The sequence below is a fragment of the Sturnira hondurensis genome, unplaced genomic scaffold (assembly GCF_014824575.4).
Source record: "Sturnira hondurensis isolate 20B ecotype Veracruz unplaced genomic scaffold, ASM1482457v3 Scaffold0014384, whole genome shotgun sequence".
NCBI lineage: Eukaryota > Metazoa > Chordata > Mammalia > Chiroptera > Phyllostomidae > Sturnira > Sturnira hondurensis.
In genome coordinates, this window is record NW_028087015.1 from 32,984,530 (window position 1) to 33,007,645 (window position 23,116).

At 35.6% G+C, this 23,116-nt stretch overlaps 1 pseudogene; it reads left to right on the forward strand.

The window, feature by feature from the left end:
- The first annotated feature begins 3,801 nt into the window (after positions 1-3,801).
- Positions 3,802-3,916, forward strand: LOC118998902 (uncharacterized; annotated as a pseudogene).
- Positions 3,917-23,116: the final 19,200 nt, after the last annotated feature.

Sequence of the window (23,116 nt, forward strand, 5' to 3'; positions counted from 1 at the left end):
AAGCAATAAGAAAACTATTTCATGGTACATGTTCATGCACCTCACCAACAAAGATAAAATTGGGCCACACATGTAATTTCACCTCATTTCTTAATGAAGCAAGAGGACTTCTGTTTAAGTTCTCCTGAAGAAACAAGACTCGTATTCAGTGTAATTAAATATTGTTAATAAAACCGGAACAATTAAAGGTTAGTGGTGGGAACAATTCTTACAAGGACATACATGTAATTCTTGTAATCCTGAATCACTTTCACTAGAAAAAGTACTATAAGTGTAACATTGTGGAGATGGCAAACATTTGCTTTGATGTGAGCATTAAAAATAGTCAAAGAGAGATGCTGTTTGGTTGTGTTGGGTAGAGGTCTTCCCTGCAAAATCACAGGTTTGCTTTAGCTCACCAATTTTGAATGTACGGAAACCACAGACAAAAAGTTCCCTAGCAGACAGCATAGAAAACAAACTTTGTCCCCTTAGAGGAAGGCCAGCAACTGCAGAAAAGTGTTAAAGTAACTGAGCACAGAGAACTTTAGCACTAAACCTGAAACGGCAGCTGTACAGTACTAAGAAAAAGTAAGAGTGACGGGAAAAGCTACTAAAGCAAGACTTCACCAGTGATATTATAGGAGAAATTAATCAGAAAAAATAAAGAAAATACATGAATATTTACAGTATGCCAAGGAAGAATGAAATATTTTTTAATAATAAACACTGGTAATATAATCACTGATTTACTACAGAGGTCAGCTGGCATCAACAATGAAGCATCAGTGTAAGAAGAGAGCCATTCTGGGAAGTAAGCCATGACAGGTGTTAACTCAGCATCCACTTTGCGTTCACTTCGTAATAAAGTTAGTCCTCAGAAAANATCACCCAATATTTGTGTATTCAAATGTGTTAACTTAATTATCTACTTTTAACTAAGTAATATCCATGGAAACAATATGATATGATGTCATATTTTTATGAAACTTGGAAAATCTTATCACTGCACTATTTTAAACAATATAACTTTAAAAGAGGAATGAGAACATCCTTTTTGCTTTTTTTTTGTGGCATGCCTAATATACTTTATTCTATCTCATTTCTTATTTACTTATCATACCATGTTTTTCCCCCTTTACATTTTTTTAATATAATTTTTATTTAATTCTTGTTCAAGTACAGGTTTCTGTCTTATAATCCCAACCCTGCCATCAAAATTAAAAGCTTCTGCATGGCTAAGGAAAACAGTATCAAGATACAAAGAGAAGCAACAGCTTGGGAAAACATATTTGCCATTGATACCTCAGATAAGGGTTTAATCTCCAAAATATACAAAGAACTCATTTGGCTCCACTCAAAGAAGACAAGCAACCCAATCAAAAAATGGGCAGAGGACTTGAACAGACATTTCTCCAAGGAGGACATACAGAGAATCCAGAGACACATGAAAAGATGCTTGATATCACTAGCTATCAGAGAGATGCAAATTAAAACCACAATGAGATACCACTTTACACCTGTCAGAATGGCTATCATAAACAAAGAAACAAACAACAAGTGCTGGAGAGGTTGTGGGGAAAAGGGGACTCTAGTTCACTGTTGGTGGGATTGCAGACTGGTACAACCACTATGGAAAACAGTATGGAATTTTCTAAGAAAACTAAAAATGAACGTGCCTTTTGACCCAGCAATTCCACTCTTGGGAGTATATCCTAAGAACCCTGAAACACCAATCCAAAAGAACCTATGCACCCCGATGTTCATAGCAGCACAATTTATGATAGCCAAGAGTTGGAAGCAGCCTAGATGCCCATCGGTAAATGACTGGATCAAAAAACTATGGTACATTTACACAATGGAATTCTATGCTGCAGAAAGGAAGAAGGAACTACTACCCTTTGCAACATCATGGATGGAACTGGAAAGCATTATGCTGAGCGAAATAAGCCAGGCGGTGAAAGACAAATATCATATGATCTCACCATTAACAGGAATCTAAACAAACCAAACAAGCAAGCAAAATACAACCAATGACACTCAAATATGGAACAGGCTGTCAGGGCCCAGAGGGGAGAGGGGAGAGAATCACAGGGGAAAAGGGAATGGACTCACATGAACAAGTATAAAAGACACATGGACAATAACTAAGGGTGGGGGGTGGAAAGGGGAGGGAGGCGGGGAGCATGGGGTGGGGGGCGAGAATGAAATATTTTTTAATAATAAACACTGGTAATATAATCACTGATTTACTACAGAGGTCAGCTGGCATCAACAATGAAGCATCAGTGTATGAAGAGAGCCATTCTGGGAAGTAAGCCACGACAGGTATTAACTCAGCATCCACTTTGTGTTCACTTCGTAATAAAGTTAGTCCTCAGAAAAATCCTCTTACCCGTTCATACATCCATCACCCATCCTTCAATCCATCCATTAATAGTCAATTCATCAGTCAAGAATCATTCATTAAGTACTTGTGTTTGGTACTCAGGGTATGCAGGTGACAAGAATTTCATTTCTTTTTATATGTGACAACGTTTATTTAAAATATGTATTTATAGTTTGAAAATCTGGTTATATGAACCTATTCATAATGGGAAAATCTAACGCTACCGCAGTCATTCATTCTTTGAAGTTGAATTCTGAACTTTCTGACAGCAAAAACCCTTCACATCGGTAGAACCACTCATGCACAGGTCAACATATTGTTGCCCATCTAGTAATACACAGAACTCCCCATTACTTAGCAGAACATTATGGAGAGGCGGTTTTGAATAAGGATATTCCATTTCCATGGTTATAATAAAATAATTTTAATTTTAGTCTAGTAATAAACTCTTTATTAAAATGTTTATTAAAATATAATTTTGTCCAAATTAGTATAATTTATATACATTAAATATATTTTTTGTTTTTTAATTTAATTTTTTTTTTATTTTTAGACAGAGGGGAAGGGAGGGAGAAAGGGAGAGAAACATCAGTGCATGGTTGCCTCTCATGCACCCTGTACTGGGGACCTGGCCTGCAACGTAGGCTTGTACCCTGACTGGGAATCAAACCACTGACCCTCTCATTCACAGTGCGGCACTCAGTCCAATGAGCCACACCAGTCAGTGCATGAAATGTACATATTTAATTAGAAACAATTTTAGGTTTGTAAAAATGAAAAACTATAAGTTGTCTCCCTTTCAAATTATTGTCATTTTAAGGCTGGTATTCATAAGAAAAGTAAGTAGAAGCCAATAGGATTACAAAACCCTTTGGGCCTAGTTAAGATATAATGCTATTATTTAACAATAGTGTCAAATACCATCAAAGGTACAATGTCTTCTTTATTTTATGTTTGAGTCAGTCACTCAAAATCTATGTGAGGGAGATACTAGTTTAATGTATAATCATCATACATAATCTTATTTAAAAGTTATAGCTACAGACTCTCTTAGAAATAAAAATACTAAGCAATGTAAACAACTACAATATTTTATAGCAGATGTTATTTGTTTATATGCCTATTTTCATATATTCCACTGATGATCAACACATATTTGTGATGATAATGAGGATGATTTTTTAAAGACTTTATTTATTTATTTTTTAGAGGGGAAGGGGGAGAGAAAGAGAGGGAGAAACATCAATATGCGATTGCTTCTTGTGCACCCCCTACTGGGGACCTAGCCTGCAACCTAAGCACCTGCCCTAGGCTAGGAATGAAACCTGTGACCCTTTGATTTGCAGGCTGGCACTCAACCACTGAGCCACACCAGCTAGGACTTGACAGTGATGATTATTATCTATGCTTTCTGATTACATTAGTAGGTTAATATCGCTTCTCGGCCTTTTGGCTAAGATCAAGTGTAGTATCTGTTCTTATCAGTTTAACATTAGTAGGTTAAACACAAGTAAATAACTACCTAAGAAAATAAGTCAAAAAGTATTTATAGAATTAATATTAGCTCTTTGATACTATTGGTTATTTTAAAATATTTTTTTAAATCCCTGATGCAGTTAATTTGTTACTTTTATCTGTCTCCCAGTTGAGTAACCATCAAAAACAAAGGTGACACCATTTTTAGTAAACATAAAGAACTCCTGTTTGAGTCAGAGACTGTGATGGTCAACTTTATGCATCAACATCTCTGGATATTCGAGTAAATGCCAGACAGGATGTTTCAGTGGAGGTATTTTTTAGATGAGATTAACATTTAAATTATTATGCTTTGGGCAACCCCCCCAAAAAAAAAAACAGATTACCCTCTATAATGTGGGTAGGTCTCATCCAATCAGTAGAAAGCCTTAAAACGAAAAGACAGATTGAAGTTCCCCAAGGAAGAGGAAATTCTGTTTCCACACTGTCTTCGAACAGCAGCTGCAATAGTAACTCTTCCCCAGGTCTCCAGCTTCTCTGCAGAATTTGGACTTCATGGTCTCTACAATCATGCGAGCCACTTCCTTATAATAAATTTACCTTTCTCATATATATATATATATATATGAGAAAAGAGATACATATATACATATACACACAGATACATATATACACACACAAAATATTACTGTCTATATATCTACTCTAATATATTACTCTGTAATATGTCTCCTGGAGAACATTAACTAATATAATGCTAATGTATAAATTGGTATTTATTAATATGTCAGGCAATAAATTGTATAATAAAACATTTCTTTGGAATTTTCAGTATTCCTTATACATTATAAATATTACTATGAGGGCAAAGTGATGTCTATTTTTATTCACTTGCTGGTGACCATAAGGAAAAATAAGCACTGAGCACGTTTTATCATCTAGGTTAATTTTATTTGGAGGCCGTTTAGTCCCGTTCCTTTTCAGAATTCTGAAATCTTTGATCTAAGAGATGGTATAACCGCGTTGTAAAGCAGCCGCACCAATTTGCTGAAGGAGCTGACCCAATTTCTGCAAGTTCATTGCTGTCATACCTAGTCTCTTGCACATGCACTGATTGAACTAACAGTTTTAGAAGTTTCCTTGGATGTCCAACTTTACTGCATTAGCAGCTGAAATCTGTTATCTACTTAGAGAATGATTTGCTTTACTACACCTTTTAGATGTGAGTGCATTCATGGATATAGTGCAATGATTTTAGAGTTAAATATAAACTTTCCAGTGTTAGGAATATATGTATATGTATGTATATATTTTAAAGTGCGTGTCAATTAAGTAATTCTAAGAGCTTTTTAAAATATTTTATTGTTATTCAGTTATAGTTGTCCCCATTTCCCCCATTTCTAAAACTCTATAGTATTACGCATACATTTACTATGATCATTGTGATTACCAAAATGTGATTCCTTTAATAATTTATTCAATACCTGGGAGTTAGCAAAAGTAGATCTGCAGTTGTAATACAAGTAAATAGTCAATAATACAAGAATAGGAAGTTTTACCTATTCACAACTGTAAACCTACTTTGCCCAACCATGCACATAAACTGATTAAATTGGTGTCTGGCTCCTATTATTAAAATAAAGTTTAAGAGTAATACTTGGCTTCATATGTATCCCTCTTGGTAAATAGCCTCAGAGCAGAGCTAGTAACAAGAAACCGTCTTAGCCAATCTACCATGCCTATTATGGTGCTTTTCAATTGTGTTTCTCTGGACTTTGAAATCATCTTGATTGAGGAGATAATTACGGTAATACATTTAATAGCCTTGCTTAAGTAATTTTTAAAAACAATGAGTATGCGGAAACAAATAGCTAGAAAGTGAAGTAAAGAAGATATCTCTGAAATACTGAATTATTAGTCACTTGAAAATATATAGAAATATTTCAACACATCTCTTCTTTATTCTCTGTTATGCCAATTTTTATTCAATTTAGATAATCTTTCTTTCCTCTATTACACATGTAACCATCATTTATTCATCAGCAACTGTAATTCAGAAACATCAATATATCATCTTGTGGTTTCAGACTCATTTCAAAAATTTACATTTAAGTCAAATGTGACGACTGTAATAAAGATCCAAATGTCTTGAAAATGCTCATGTTACAGAACACGATGTTTCGATCGGGTGTGTTTGTGTTTATTCTTCTACTGCTACCTCACTTCTTCCCCACTGTTGATAGATGGTGATTAATATTCCACTGTTTTGGGTGTTGACATAGAACATGTCTAGTGGCAGGTGCATGCTCAGTACTTCGTTGTACTAAAATCTTCGCTGCTGATTCATTACTGAAACTCTTCTTCCTCTCCTTCCTTTAAAAGGAACACCTTTTAGTATTTCTCTCCTGCAAAATAAAATTACTTGTAAGATGATTGTATAAATAATTATTATACTTAACTCATTTGTGTTTTTCATTAAAAAAATTTCTCATGACAACTAAGATTCTTTTTGCTTCAAGATATTATTCGGAGTCAAGTAATGACCAAGAAATCAAGGTCAAAATCATTTTAATAAGAGTTTCATGGCAACAACTCTCATATCTGTGTTCTGCACAACATTTTTAAAATTTCATTTGACATTGTGTAGTTTTCACAGAAAAAACAATGGAGTCCACTGAGTAACGTGTGCTTTTCTGCGGACAACGGAAGTGATATATGGTGCTTTCCGCACAAATTGAGTCTACAAGTATTCCTGCTTGCTCCTATTGTCTAGATAGATGTATTCTGTTTTCTTAAAGATAAATTTGTTGAGGCCATGGCTGGTGTGGCTTAGTGGATTGAGTGCAGCCCGTGAAGTAAGGGGTTGCTGGGTGATTCCCAATCATGGCAGATGCCTGGTGTTGTGACCAGGTCCCCAGTGGGGGACATGAGAGAAGCAACAAAACATTGATGTCTCTCTCCTTCCCTTTCTCCCTCCATTCCATTATAAAAGTAAATAAATAAAATCTTTTAAAATAAAAAAGGATGAACTTGTTGCAATCCTGACACTTTCAACATCCTCTGGGAACTTTATCTATCCATTATTTCATACACTTTGTGTGTCTTCATTTGTCTAATTTTTATTGGCTACCTGATAGTCACACACTAACATCAAGCTTCTGTCATTTTAAAGTTAAAAAAAAGTGAATAAAAGCAGCATTCAGTTTGGCCCCGAGCCTCTTTAGATTTTATGGTGTATGTCTCTTTTCTTCCACAGAAAATTTCCTAAAAGTATTGACTTCTACTCAACTTCCTAATGATTTTCCAAAACTTTATTCTGGCTTCTATGTTTATTATATTATATGAACTGTTTTTCTTAAAGCTGTTAATACCTTCCTCATTTCCAAATAAAGGAGAAAATTTTCAGTCTTTATTTTTTTGGCTTATTAACATATACATTAGACTCTTATCTTAATTCTCATCCCCAGACCATATGTATCTTTGCTATCAGTCATGGGAGCATGGGTAATTTTGACCATCAGAATGTAAGAAAGTGTGATGTATGTCACTATTGAGCTATCTCATAAAATCTCATTCAAATTATTATTCTAAACTTTTTCTATTCAGTCAGCCATAGAGGTTATGGAAGAAGACTCACAAATAGTAAAAATAGATAAATAAATTTAAAAATGGCAGAGTTGAAAAAAACCCTCATTTCAGCATACTTAGGTAAAATTAGAGTGACCCCAAGTTGTCCTGATTTGCCTGGAACTTCCCTAGTTTTAGAAGTGAGAGTGTAAACTGCACTTTGAAAACCTTTTGTTCTGTGCGAAGTAGGGAGCCCGGTCTTGGCAGGCAGAATACTGGCCTTTGGACACCAGCCTGTTGAACCGGCAGTAACTGTGGTGTTGTGTAAGACACAGGACTTGGAGTTTTTCTAAAACTGTTAGTCTACATGAAAAAGAGAGAATTATGTCCTTCTTTTGTTTCAGCATCTTCTTTTACTACTTATATTAGCAATCCCTTCTATTTGTTATTACTGAGTCCAGACACTAGAAATTATTTGATGTTTTATATCTTTTACACACACACACACACACACACACACACACACACACAATTAAACCCTAAATTTGGTGACTCAACTCTATAGTCTCTTAAGTCTTTTCCTTTTGTCTATTTTCCCTTGCAGACATGAGTCCACATTCTTCTATTTCTTCACCTGGAGCACTGACAATCAAATTCAGGGGCATAATATAATTACTCAGTGATGTTGACAAAGATCTTCTGGAAACATTTGAACACTTCTGATCATAGGTCTGGGGTTAGGAGGACTTGTTATTTAAATTACCCCCATGACTCTAATAATAAGTGTGACAATTTAGATGCACAGACCTGGACTGTTACTAAATTCACCTCCATATTAAGAATTTGGTAATAATAAGTGTCTAAAGGAAGAAATGCTCTGTTTGTCTGTGGTAAAATAATAATTTTTATTTTTTAAAGTATTTTTTCTAAAATAATCTCTCCCAAACACCATGAGAAAAATGCTCTTGCCCCTTGACTAGGGCTTGATTGTGTTTATGATCTATAGGAGTTATATTTAAACCTTTGTTTTAATCAACATCAAAAACAATACAACAATCACAGGTAGCTCAGTCCACACTCTTCAAGAAATTACTGAATTTTGATCATGACCATTAAACCCCTGGCATACAGTTTTCACATAATAAATTAATTTTGTTTGGCTCATCTGAAATTTCTTGGGAAATATTATGTCTTAAGAATTTATTCCGTTGATGTTTTCCTGTGCTATGCAAAAATTTTTTAATTTGATGTAGTCTAATTCATTTATTTATTTTGCTTCCTTTCCCTGGGGAGATATATCAGATAAAATATTGGTATTAGCCTTGTTTATGATTTTGCTGCCTATGTTTTCTTGTATGTTTTTTAAGGTTTGGGGTCTAACATTTAAATCTTTAATCTGCCTTGAATTTATTCTTGTGCGTGGTATAAAAAAGTGCCTTAGTTTCCTTTTTCTGCACATATCTGTCCAATTTTCCCAACACCATTTACTGAATACACTGTCTTTAGCTTATTCTATGTGCTTGTTCCCTCTGATGAATATTAATTGACCATAAAGGCATGGGTTTATTTCTAGGCTCTCTATTCTGTTTTGTTGATCTATGGGCCTGTTTTTATGCCAGTGCTGTGTTGTTTTGATTACTACGGCCTTGTAGTATTGTTCGACACTACGTAATCTGATTTTCTGTGAAATGCATCATTAGAATCTTGATAAGAATTGGGTTGAATCTATAGACAGCTTTGGGAAGTATGAACACTTTAATGATGTTAATTCTTCCTATCCATGAACATAGCATTAGTTGATGAGTAAATAAAACAACTATGGGACGTTTACCCAATAGAATGCTACTTGGCTGTAAAAAAGAAGAAAATTGTACCCTTTGAGACAGTATAAGTAGACTTGGAGAACATTATGCTAAGTGGAGTAAGCCAGGCAGAGAAAGACAAATATCCAAAGACCTTACTTACATGTGGAATCTAATAAACAAACTGAACTAATAAGCAAAATAGAGACAGACTCCTAGTAAGAGAGCAGGGTGACAGCTAAGGCAGATGAGGTTAGGGGTTAGAAGGATTGAGTTTTAAAAAGGAAAAAGGACTCATGGGACAACAGTGTGGTGATTGTGGGGATTGGGGAGGAGAGTATAAGGGAACTAAATGGCAGTGGCAACATTACAATAAAATATTTTTAAAGGTTGTATTTATTTATTTTTAGAGAAAGAGGAAGGAAAGGAGAAAAATAGGGAGAGAAACATCAAGGTAGAGTTGCCTCTTGCACAACCCCCACTGGGGACCTGGCCTGCAACCTAGGCATGTAGCCTGACTGGGAATTGAACCATGGTCCACTGAGCCACACCAGCCAGGGCAAAATTACAATATATTTTTTTACAAAAGAATTTATTAAGTTACTTTTGAAGTGAACATTATAATTTGAGATAAAAATATAATGCAGAGAGAAAATGTGCCATTTCTGTTGAGGTTGTTAGAGTAGGTCTTTAATGTTCATTTCCACACACTGAATATACAGGGACGAGCACAAATATCATCCCTTTTTAATCACATGAAGTCTTTGATTAAAAAATCTTAAGCACATGCAATTTTGTAACATAACAATATCACTCTCAAGCGCACCATATGACATTTTAGGTGCAACGTTTAAATTGCTGTCCATCCCGTGCGAGGCATGCAGGTTCCCTACCAGCCACACTCAATGGCATTACTTCTCCGGACTCTGTGTTTGTCTCAGATGATGTAAAATCCATCTTTACAGCAGCCTGCAAGGCTAGACAGGGCCCCGTGTTACCTCACTGACTGCGTCCTCTAATCTCTCCCTCACTTCTCTCCAGATACCATTTTCTTTGTTGGTTCTCGAAAACATCAGCGTTCACAATAAGATGAAAGGTTGCTGGTCCGCCATACAAAATTGTTAGGACGCATGTTGTAGGCAATAGAAACTAACTCCAAGGAGGGAAGTTGCTTTCCTCCACTTCCAAGATTGGGGATGATGCTCTGCTTTCAGTACAGACTCTGCATAAGAATTTAAAATGTTGTCAAGATTCCCCCGGTCTTTGAGGGAACAGGGGCATCCTTTACTTCTCACAGTTCCCACCTTATTCCAGTAGTTTTTCTGGATCCCGCCTCTCAACTCCTGAGAAGAACTATCTCAGTGTCCCAGTTTGGAGCAGTTGATCTTTCTTTTTTCTTTGTTTTTTTTTTTTTTTTTTTTTTAATTACAGCCAGGAGGCTTGATGATACAGTGGGACATAGAAAACCTTATGTATAAGATAAGTGTTTTTAAAAGAAATGTAACTAGTAGGTTTCTTCTACAGAGAGAATATGATAGGCCTTAGTGACTGCGCATCTTAATATCTATACATTATCTTTTGAATGAGCTTATAAGTATTTGGATCTTCATGGAATTGCAAAGTTATGTCAACCACACTAACATTTCCAGGAAATAAGAGAAAATCTGTCATGCAGGAATTCTTAGCAGCGACTATTTATCTACCCTTTAGTTTGTGTGACTATTTTTTAGTTTCATGTACTTACGTATTTCTTTTATTTTTGTCTGCAATATAACTGTAACAACTTTCCAACACAATTAGATCAAAATTACAATGCATGGAGAATAACTTATTAACAGTGTATGACAATGTGACAGATTTACAGCGTTAAAATACACGTACAATAGATAACATGCCACAGTCATTCACTTCCTTTTTGGGATCTTAAAAAACCAGAGGAAGGCAAAGAGTTACTGTTAGTAACCTAGCAATTACACATGTAAGAGAAATTACATGATATACCTTCCAATGTGTTAGCAATCCCAGACTTTTCTACAACTTCTTATGCATTAAAAGCTATTTTGGATTCAGCCCCTTGCTCCAGGACATTGCAAGATTGAGTGAAACAAATAATTTTTTGGAAAATTATCTCATGTCCACGAGTCGTATACATAAGTTCTTTAGCTTCTCCATGTCTTATATTATCCTTAACCTCCCACTCTCTATTTTGTACCTACCACGTATGCTTCTTATTCCCTGTACCTTTCCCCCCATTTTGCCCCCCTCCCTTCCTGCTGACAGCCCTGTACGTGATCTCTACTTCTGTGACTGTCTTCCTGTTCCAGTGGTTTGCGTAGTTTGTTGTTTTTGCTTTTGTTAGGCCCTGTTGTTGATAGTCGTTTGCTGCCATTTTACTGTTCATATTTTTGTTCACCTTCTGTTTTTTGGATAACATTCTGCTTCTTTAACGTTTCAGGACAACTCTAATAGCATAATCAAGAAATATATGAAACCTAAAGTCAGAGAGAGCAAAAACTATTATTTGAAACGTATAAGGACTTAAACTAACAATCTGATTTACTGTACTGAGGGCAGAACACTACTATGAGGTAAAAAGACATGATGCACAGGGAAGCCTGTTGCTAGTCGTGTTAGGTACAGCCGGCCGCGGGAGGGTAACTGGGCGGTGGGCTAGGACACTTTGAGGGAGAAAAAGGAGAACAAGGACCATAGAAGAGTTAACTGCAGCTGCAAAGAATGTGGGCTGATCACTTACTAAAGAGTGTTCAGAAAAATTTCCCATGTGTTATTTCAAGGCTTTCGCTCTGTAGGATATCTGAGATAATAGCATACTAAGACTGCTCTCAGAATAGCTTATTTTTACCTGTTTTTAACATGTCTTGGTAATTGCATAGAATGTGAATGCCATCCATAATGATGCTGAACTCTATACACCAACCTACACAGTGTTCTAAATCTAAACATTCCATGAAATTACTAATTATGCACAAAAAATCAGATGGGTCAATATCAAATAATTTATTTTTGACAACCACAGGCATAGATGTGAGGTCCAGTTATATCTAATAGAATGTATAATTAATTACTTCCTGGGAGTAGAAAATTATTCAGTGTTATCAAAAGTAATCAGATATTCCTAAATTTGCATATTTCTAAGTATGGTTAATATCCCAATTTTCTAATTTCTTTATTACCCTAAGTCTAATGGTCTTCTCTATAGTGAACATGGTTTCCCCTAGATCATCCAAAAATTTAATAAGAAATAGATTGCTTATATATTTTAAAACAATCTTCCGTAAAACCTAAGAGATGGTTGATTACTGTCAAAGAGGAATGGTAGGTAGGCAGCATCAGTATTGTACGCACATCTCTCTTGGGTCTCTCTCTCATACCTAACAAGAAGGAACATAAAATCTTAGAAAAAAATTGCATTTAATAAATAATAAATGTTTTGACAAGTCTGAGATGGAGCAGTTCAAACTAAAACCCAAGCCCCATTGTGATCGTGTGGCTGCAATTAATACACACCGAAATCAACATGGTTTATCTTCCATCCTCTTAGCTGAAGCGTGAGGTGTGCCAGAGCCCATAATGTAAGAGTGTCCCTAAGCTAGCAACGGCGAGCAAAAACAAACTACAAAAAAAAACAAAACAAAACAGTAATAGCAAACAAATAGTGGGGATTAGCTTTCTAATCTAAGAACCCCAGGTCCACCTTTCATCTACAGATGATAATGGTTGAAAACTATTTGTATGGTGAATTATTTATTGTCCTATAGGCAACTACTGTAAGATTTATTGAATGTAAATATCAATTTATTTTGCTCATGACTTTACAGTTTAGATTGTACTCTATGGGTGGTTCTTCCTCTTGGTTTACCTGACAGCAGTCACGTCACGGTACCTACCTGACGAATCACCTGAGCATGAATGGGCCAAGACGCCATCCTTTCCTCGTCTGGCAGTTTGCTGGGACTGTCGGCTGGGGTATCTCGGTTCTTGTGGTCTCACAACAGCTTACTTCCTTCTCTTGAAACCCCCCTACGGAAATTGTTATCCTATTTTTGAACTTCATAAGAGTATAAGGTAGTGCATATTATTTTACCTGTGTCTTCTTCTGAAGAACAGTCATATGTTCCAGATGCATGCAGGGGGTACATGGAGCTGCACATCACTGATTTAACAGATGGATTATATTTAAGTTTACAAATACAACATGTTTTCTTTATTCATTCTATTACTGCCAGACATTTCCATTTCTAGTTTAGATTTATTTTAGCTTATTATAGGCATGCATATAAATTTGTAGTTCCAGTACACACACACACACATATTCAAAATATATTCATAATATCTGAGTAGAATTATTTCTGGATTATAGGATGTGTGTTCAAATTTGAAAATAAAGGCAAATAAACATTTTAACAGTATGTACTTAATTTTAGTAAGTGTTCCATATTTACTTGATGAATATGAATTTCACGATTTTGTAATTCTGTCATTTGACAATTCTGTTAAAATTGTATTTTCATTTTAAATTCTATGTTTAAATGTAATCATTTATAAATAATAAAGATTTATTTTCCTTAATTATTTTTTCTTCTTAAATACACAAAGATTTTTGGTTCAATTATGGTTAGGAGTGGTGAGAACAACTAAATATTTTTACATAAAATGAATATATTTGCGACTCAAGCACCACAAAAGATGCATTTTTGCTTCCTCTATATGAAATCCTCATCTCAATTCTGTCCACATATATTACACATTTTCTTTACACCTATTAAGTTAAATTAGTCCATTATTACTGGAACTTATTATTTTTCTATATTAAGTTTTTTTGAGTTTTGGAAGAATGCTTTGAGCGCTATTTTTATTATATGTTAATATCACATCCATTATTTAAGAAATAATATAGAAGACTCTTTTGAAATCCAATTCCTCAATATTCATTTAATATTTTAGATATTTAAATCATCATTTAAGAAGTGTCTTTGTCCATTTGAACTGCCCTGGAAGAATGTGATAGACTAAACATTTAAACAATAGACCCCTATTTTCTCGTGTTTGGAGTCTGCAAATCTGAGGTTGGGTCAGGCAAGCCCGATGCCTCCCTGGCCCGTGAAACCCTGCCTCAGGAGGGAGGAAGGGAGAGACAGACGACAGAAATAGAGATGACGTGTAGCTCCGAGGACTCATTTCACAGGGGCTCTAACTCCGTCATGTGGGACCCGTGACTGTGACCTCATCTAAACATCGTTATCTCCCAAAGGCTCTGTCTCCAAATCCTTGTCACACCAGGGTAGGGCTTCAACATAGGAATTGAGGACATGAAATTTAGTCCGTAGGTTCCACCCTTGTTATATATTTCCTCATTCTTTTCCTCCATCCCTTTCTGTGTCTCTTTCTTCTTCTTCCTTCCAAACTTCCTTTATTTTTTTAGTATTGAAAAAATTTTGAACAATAATAATTGCATAGTGACCTAATTTTACATTAGTAATCAATTCATGATGATTTTTGAATGATTTATATCTCTTTGGCACTTTCAAGTTGTCAGACCTTTTCTTTAAACCTGGAATTAGTTATTTTGGTAAGGTTAAAAAAGGGAAGTATATATGATCCAAATAATCTAAAAACTTCATAGCAATAGAAGATGCCTTACACAATAAATCTGTCATCAAAATCTAGTGGAATATATATATATATATATTCCACTAGATTTTGAATATATATATATATTTTTGAATATATATATTCACTTATATAGTCACTATATATATATTCACTTATATACATATATTCACTTTTATAGTCACTATATATATATAGTCACCTTTTAATAAAATATTCATACATATTTTAGTTAAATTGACTTTTTATATATATATTCGCTTATATATATATTCACTTATATAGTCACTATATATATATATATTTAGTCACCTTTTAATAAAATATCCATACATATTTCAGTTAAATTGACTTTTAATTATGCATACCGTTTTATACTAGTTTAATGCTATATAAAAAAACTTCAGTCTTGAGACACTATGAGTTATCCTTTTTAACTTTATAACATAGTGATGTATTGTCATCCTTTGTATATTGGCATAGATACACTGTTGTTATAGCTTTATTTCTGAATGGTTAGAGGATGTTAGTAAAGCATTCTTGTCACTTTATCTTTAACATGGAGGACCTAGCTCTAAGATAGAGTTGTTCTGTATTTTGGCTGGTATACTTGCTGGTAGATTTATATTTATATTTATATTTATATCTATATTTTGATATGGGGTCTTTCAGTTTTATTTTCAATTATTTTTTCAATATGCTTCTTTTCTAGTGACTTTAACAAGTAATACTTGTTAAAGACACAATAGAGTTAAACCCAACTTAGAAACATTTTACAGTTTTAAAGGCATTTCATCTATTCTTCATCCAAAGTGCTATTATAATTTGCATTAACTGACATTTTGAATACAGTACACAAATATTTGTGCCCTTAAAGTTTCAACATTCATTTGGCGTGCTTAACTTTTGTTAAATGTCTCTCTATTCAATATTGGAGTTCCCTAGGACAATCCACAGCAAATTTACCAGTATTCATATATTTGTGTTTATTTTATTCTCTTGACCTTTATGGGTAAGTGTGGGCTTAAGAAATTATTATCAACTATGTGCAATTCCTGGGCCAAAGTTAAAGACAAAAGTTTGTGTTATTACTAAGAATGAATTTATCTAATTATGGTACATAATTAGTATGATAGTTATTGACTAAATAACAATAATCACAATGCACTTTACTTCATATTCTTCCAAATAAGAATTTGTCCCCAATTATTTTTTCTAATTTTTCAAATTACACTGTATGTATTAACAAATGTTGTATGTTCCTTGCCCTTCTGTTTGTCATCAAATTGTAATAAAATACACTATTTTAAACAGCATAAGATTTCATGTACTAGTCTGAAACAATGCTTCACTGAAGGAAACAAAAAAGAGCAATTTTTTTCTATTCCCTTAACAAAATCCAAACTGAAGTGAAGAATTAAGTGTGCTGAGCCAAGGACAAAAACCAAGTAGCCACATCAAAGCCATACTGCAGTGGACTTCCCTGGCTCTATTATTCAGGGGGGGTTGATTTGTCTCCAACACCTTCCCGGGTTTCAAAATTCTCACATAACATTCCTTTTAGAATCACTGGGTATCACTGTATTAGCTGGTTAACCATGGATGGGTTTTTATTTACATGGGTCTCAAGGATCAGATTGTGGGAGTGGATTTTTTCATACAGCCTCCTTCATGTAGCATCTTGAATATCCACAGAACATGGGCCACAAGCAGTGTTTGGTTTTGTTTAGTTTTTTCCTTTGTTCTAGTGATTTCCTCTTAGATTCCATAAATAATCATAGTTTTCTGTAACGCTAATTCTCATATACGGTATGCTATAGATATACAAAGAGAAAAGAATAATATTTCCTAGCTCCTTGTCAAGAAGTTTTTCTTTGAGTTACCCAGAAGATGAATGGTATTGCATGTTGGTAGAGTTCCTTATTTTGTGTGTGTCATTGAGATAAAATTTCCATGCAATCCTCAAAGGAACAAATGATGCTTGATAAGCACTCTTATGTGTCTCTCTTACAATTCAAACTATTGACTAGAAACAATACTAATGAAATAATGCCATGCATTATTCTATTTTTTTATTTAAAATGTATTTATTTCTCAAAAGAACTCAATGAGGTTGTTACCACTATTACTCCTGTTTTACATATGAGGGAACTGCAGTACAAGAGGGTTAGACACTTGAGAAGGTCACACAGTTCAGTGTGGTAGATGACCACTACATAGCCTCTGAGTATTGGAAATGCCCAGATATATGCTTCAAAAGCTGTGTGTCTCACACATTCTCTCTTGAGTTTGCCCAAGGAGATGGTGGTAGAAGGCGAAAGACAACTTCTTTCTCTCTCTCTCTCTCTTCTCTTGGTGGCAAGACTAATTATAATGTTGAATTTCTGGGGCAGTAGACACCGTGGCACAAATATAGTCCCCAGTCTTTATTTCTTAGTCATGAGCAGTTTTGCATCAGGGATCCTGTTGTCATTCTTGGAAATCAGCCACTGAGCTAGGTCCTCCAGCTGTCCTGAGGTTTTGTGTCTTAAAATCCCTTAACAAATGTAATAAACCATCTGAATTATCAGCTACAGTATTTTTACTAGTTTAAACTAAGAATATTAACTAAATGTGACTCATGATTTTCAAAACAATCGCCTCAGAAGTAAGTAAGAACCTTATGCTTAGAGTTAGACACTTTCCTTCAATTTCTTGTTCTACATTGTGACTCTTCATTTGTAGCAGGATTTACAATAAATTGCATATATTTTTCATACCCAACTCCTTATTACCAGGAACTGAGCTTTCCTTGTTGGAGAGCTGATTACAACAAAAAGCCAAAATTAAAGTAACAGTCAAGCCTGTAATTTCTCAATGCAATAGTATAAGCAAGAGGCTAAACTAACAAATGTTGGCTGCCATACTCTCCCAGTTTTTACAACAAACAGTCACCAAGCCAGGGTAGGTACATCATCATAGGTAGGGGGAGTCGTCTTACTGACAAGAGATCTCTGAACAAACTGCCACTGTCATTTGACTGACCACAGGAGCCAGGACGAGTGTGAGGGGAAAGTCTAAGGCAGAGCACAGGAAAGTGACTTCAAGCTCCTCCTCTGTAAAGAGGTCTTGACAGAAGTGCCAGTGGCTCGTTCTGCTGAGTGACCTTGACAAAAGGTCAGGAGGTCAGATGTGCCTGTTAGCATGCTGGGCAGAGTGGGGCCTCAATCGTTCCCTACAATACCCTTCAGGGATGACGACCCATTGGCTAGGAACTACGTCTGATATTGGAAGAGCTTTCTCTTGTGAGGCTCAGGCAGTGAAGCCTTCATAGTTGTCTATGGCTGGGCCCAACAGATATATACTGTTTTATATTCAGAAGCTGGACTCTGCACATCTCTGGCACTAGTGTGTTGGGCTGCCATGACAAAGTATCACAGACCGAGGAACTTCAACAACACAAATCTATTTTCTCATAATTCTGGAGGGTTGAAGTTTCAGATCAAGATGCTAGCAGGATTGGTTCCTGCCACATCCTTTCTCATTGGCTCGTAGATGGTATTAATGAGGTTCCGAACACACTGCCTCAAAACATAAAACATTGACTTACTGACCATTAGAAGTTTCAGGAAATTAAGCAGCAAGAGGAGCAGAAATGTCACTCTGACCTTCCCTCCCTTCAACCCTTTTCCTTGAAACAGGTCACAAAAACCTCAAGGGAAAGATGCCCTCCCTGCACCTGGAGAGAAGGAGAGGTCGTATCCCTGATGACAGTGGAATGCTGAGAAGAATCCGAATACAACAGCCTTCTCTGTTTCCCCAGGTTATTGCACTTACCTCATACTCTTTCAGCTATCATCTTCCTTCAAGACCATTCACTTATCAAGAAGCTTAACAAAAACACTCAGGTCTGTCTCTTCAGGTACTCATTTCCTTATGAAGGCTCTTGTGTCACGTAAAACTTCTATTAAATAAATTTGTATTTTTTTCCTGTTAATATGTCTCTGTCAGTTTAATTTTCAGACCCATCCAGGGACGCCAAGAAGGTCAGGAAATATTTTTTTCTTTCCTACAGAGTTTTAGTCTATTTGAGTTACTATAGTAAAATTCCATAGACTAAGTAGCTTATAAACAATAGAAATCTGTTGCTTGTAGACTTCATGGCTAGAAGTATGAGCCAGGGTGCTGGCACTGTCAGGGGAGGACCCTTTTCAGGTGTGATATTTCTCCTTATATCCTCACATGGAGAAATGAAGAGGGCTGTCTGTGAGTCGTCTCTTTGATGACAGTGCTAATCCTATTCATGAGGTCTCATCCTCATGACCTAAACATCTCACCCAAGCTGCTTTCTCTAACACCATAACACTGGGCGTTAGGATTCCAAAATGAAAATTTTGGAGAGATACAACCATTCAGACAATAGTAAATGGCCATTTCTCCTTATATCTTCATCTTATTGTGCATGGAAATTAGGTTCTTCAACCCACTCACGAGGATAACATTCCAAAGACCCCCACACAGGATATTGTGGTGTGGCGAAATGTTCACCTCATGTGGAGGTGAACCCTGGGTTTCCAACATTCCATCTTTTTTGTCCTGCCACAGGAAAAGTCCAGTTGTGTCCTCAGCAAGGCCAAACAAAAACCAGTGTCCAGAGTGTCTGCTTCATCTTAAAGCTCAGTTCTTCGAAGGTGGCAAGTGTTAATCCCCTTGGCAAAGCAGCTTCCTGGTAAAGCCAACAGGCTGATAATCCCCACTTTATTAAACTGGATGTCTAATTTCCTTCATTCTCTTTCTCTTATTAATAATGAGCAGACTACCAACAGTAACGACGTGATCTTCTCTACATAGGTGTTGGTGTCCTAATCTATTCTTTCTGCAAAGACACCTTGTGTTAGGGACATCCCTAGTGACTACATTTTAACTTAGTTATCTCTTTAAAGACTCTATCTCTAAATACAGTTACATTCTGAGATACAGAGGGTTACGATTTTAACATATGAATTTGGGGCAGGGGCACAATTCAGTTCAGAGCATTAACCAAATGTCAGTTAAATATCTATGACTTAAATTATCTTACACTCCAGTCCCAGTGTCTCTTTAGGGGACATGATGTATTCCAATCATAATTATCAGTATAAACTAATTTTCCAGTCTCATGCAAGTTTTCATAGCTTTCAAAATATTATTTTTGGTGTTTATATGCCATGTGATCACACTGACGAGTGTGGCAGCATGAATGTGGCCAACAGAGGTATAAAAGCTGAAAGAATTAGTGAGGGCACTGTTTTCTTTACAATTCATAAAAGCTCAACTTGTTATTGTAACCATGGCTAGATAGAAGCTAGTAAGTACCCAATGGTTCAAGTTTTTAGAACTCTTAAGGATGAAAGTGAGGGGAAACAGGAGAGGTAAGAGTCAGCAAAGTTTGTAAATCAGACTTTTGAGATATTAGACGTGGACAACATAATAAAGAAGAAGATGGTGTGAAGCAATTGGAAAGGGGTGGACAGATGTGAGGAAGAAGTCCAGACTATGTTACCTGTCTCATTAATTGCTTAGAAGTAAAGAAGAGTCAAAGAAACCTATGCAACAAGATAAGTACATTCAAATTATTCCTAATGTAACAATATTTTCTTTGAGGTATTATAAGAAGTAGTATAGCATATTTGAGCAAGATTTGTCTTTTTTAGGTTAAATTACCACCTTCCGGAAAAGAGTGAAGGCAATTATTTTTATGAGCAGAGCACCCCTTGTGTGGGTGGGGTATTCCATTTGCATTTTATTTCCAGAGTGATATTTATCAAAATATTTTAAGTGGTAGGTAATGTGAATACACATACAATTTAAAATTTGATCTGTATTTAAATCTCTCTCTGCACAGATATGCATATATAATCAAATAATATAAGTTTAGTAGAAACTGTTAAACAATTCAAAAATAATCCAAATTTTCTCTTTTTTTCTTTCAATCTGCTTTTTTTTTGGTGAACATTTGTTGGTTTTCATTCTTCCATTTTTTAAATGCATCTGTCCTTTTATGAAGCATAATGCACATGTCTGCAACTCAATGTTTCCTAGAGAGTAAGACAAATTCTCCTGATAAGTTCTTCCTTCAGTGACAGACAAGGGTGCTTTTTAGTTCCAATATGTATAGATTTACTTGTAACATTAATGATTTAGTTCATTAATGGTAAAGCTAAAGTGTGTTCTACTGTCTGTTGAGCTAAAGCAATTGTATAAAACCATTACAATAGTAACAATAGTGTCTAAGATTTTTATATATCCCTTATCTTTATTGTGAATTATCACAACATTGTTAATCCCAGTGTCTCAGGGTTTTACCTCCACATGAAGAAATGTCAATATATAAGAATGCCACATTTAATTAGACCCCAAACGACAACATGTAAAGCAAATAAATCGATCAGTCACAGATATTGGTTATTGTGCTGCCATAAATCCTGGAGAGCCGTTATTATATTGATCATTAGTTTCCGGATCATGAGAATCTTCGGGGTTTTCTGGTGCAATTCTGTGGGAGCCCACCAGGCCGCAGGGGACCACGGACAGAGCCCCCACTGTGAAAACGGTGGCGGGACTTGGTTTCTGGTCCCTGGAGCCGGCGGGTATCTTGACATCTTCCGGACCTTCTCCTTCTCAGCCTTGAAGGAAAGAACAAGGTCTTGGCATGTGCGTCATGTTCCAGGAAAGTGATAGTAATGAGGACACTGCTATCTGTGGGCTAATGTTCTCAGGATGTGAGAACATCTTGCCCTCTTGATAGCCTTCAGGGAATGCACAAACTTTTGTAAAACAGCATTGTTCTCAAGCCACTGTAGTTCTGCATATAAGCCAGCAGTTCCTTGAATAAACTCGCCATTTGCCAGTAAAGAGCACTTGGACCTCTCCATTCTTTTAATTAAGTTAAGTCCATCGCCTCACCTCTCGAACACCTTGCTGCCGTGGGCGGCGGCACAATTCCATGGCAGCAGAAGAGGCAGGCGGTACTTGGATAGCAGCTTTCCCAACAATGTTGGACAGTTTTCTATATGTTCACATCTAATAACATGACTATTTTAATATCTAGTGATGCCAACACTAGATACTGTACTATCCAATACCATCATCGTACTGACTGCAAACTAACTGTGATTAGACTATAAAAGGGTTAAATTTTCTGAATGAATATGAAACTGATGAAAGGAGAGAGATGAGAGCAGGGTTTTTGTGGACTGAGGTCAACAAATTGTAGCTAATATGCTGAAAATTTCCAGGACGAAAGAGAAAAGAGGGAAGATCTTAAAACGAGATGAGGGGTCCAAGGATGAGATGCTGGACAGAAGCTGCCAGTGAATCAAGAGTATGACATTATTCACAGGCTTTGTATGTGCATTAGTTATATATATATATATATATATATATATATATATATATATATATATATATTGCCAGCTGGTAATTCAGTCTCCACGTCAGAGGTAACTTCTTATACCATTTGTGCCCAGGAACCTGGTCAGGCAAACATTCAGATGTCAGTTGAATGAAAAATTCCCATTGCAATAATCAAACCTTTTTTTGTGTGTCACATTGGTGGAAATTTCACATTTCTGCATCTCGACCTCTCACCAAAGAGAAAGTAAAGTTTAGCTTCTGTTGTTGACCTACCTGTAACAACAGTGCAGCATAAAAAACACTGGAGAACAATAAAAACAGTTATTATTCTCATTTTGTGAATGAAAAATGTATTTACAACAATAGTAAAAAAAAGCTATGAAGTAATCATAGCTGTATAAATGCACAAAGTTGAGAAAATATAGACCAAAAAAGTTGAACTATCAAGTAGGGAACTTAAAATTTAAGTATTTCATGATATAAACATTTATTCTTTTAACTACTGTTCTGTAATGACTTGGAAGAATAATGCATCAGGACATCAACTCCTTGATAGGAATTACCTACATATCTCAAGGACTTTGCATAATTCTTATATATTTATAATTATAATAGTGAAAATATATCAATTTAATAGTAAAATAATAACAATAGCAGGCACTAAAATTTACAGAATGCTCATAAACTTTTTATAAAGAGCTTTATATTTATTATCATGTTTAATTTTAAGAAATGCCCAGTATGTTGCACTCTATCCTATTTCACAGCTAAGACAAATGAGAATCAAAGATGAAAATGAAGCTGCCCAAGAGCAAGGGGATAATGCCAAGATCTGGACATGTCTTGCTTCAAATTCCATTCTTTTCCCACCATGTTTAACTACAAAAATAGGGTAAAA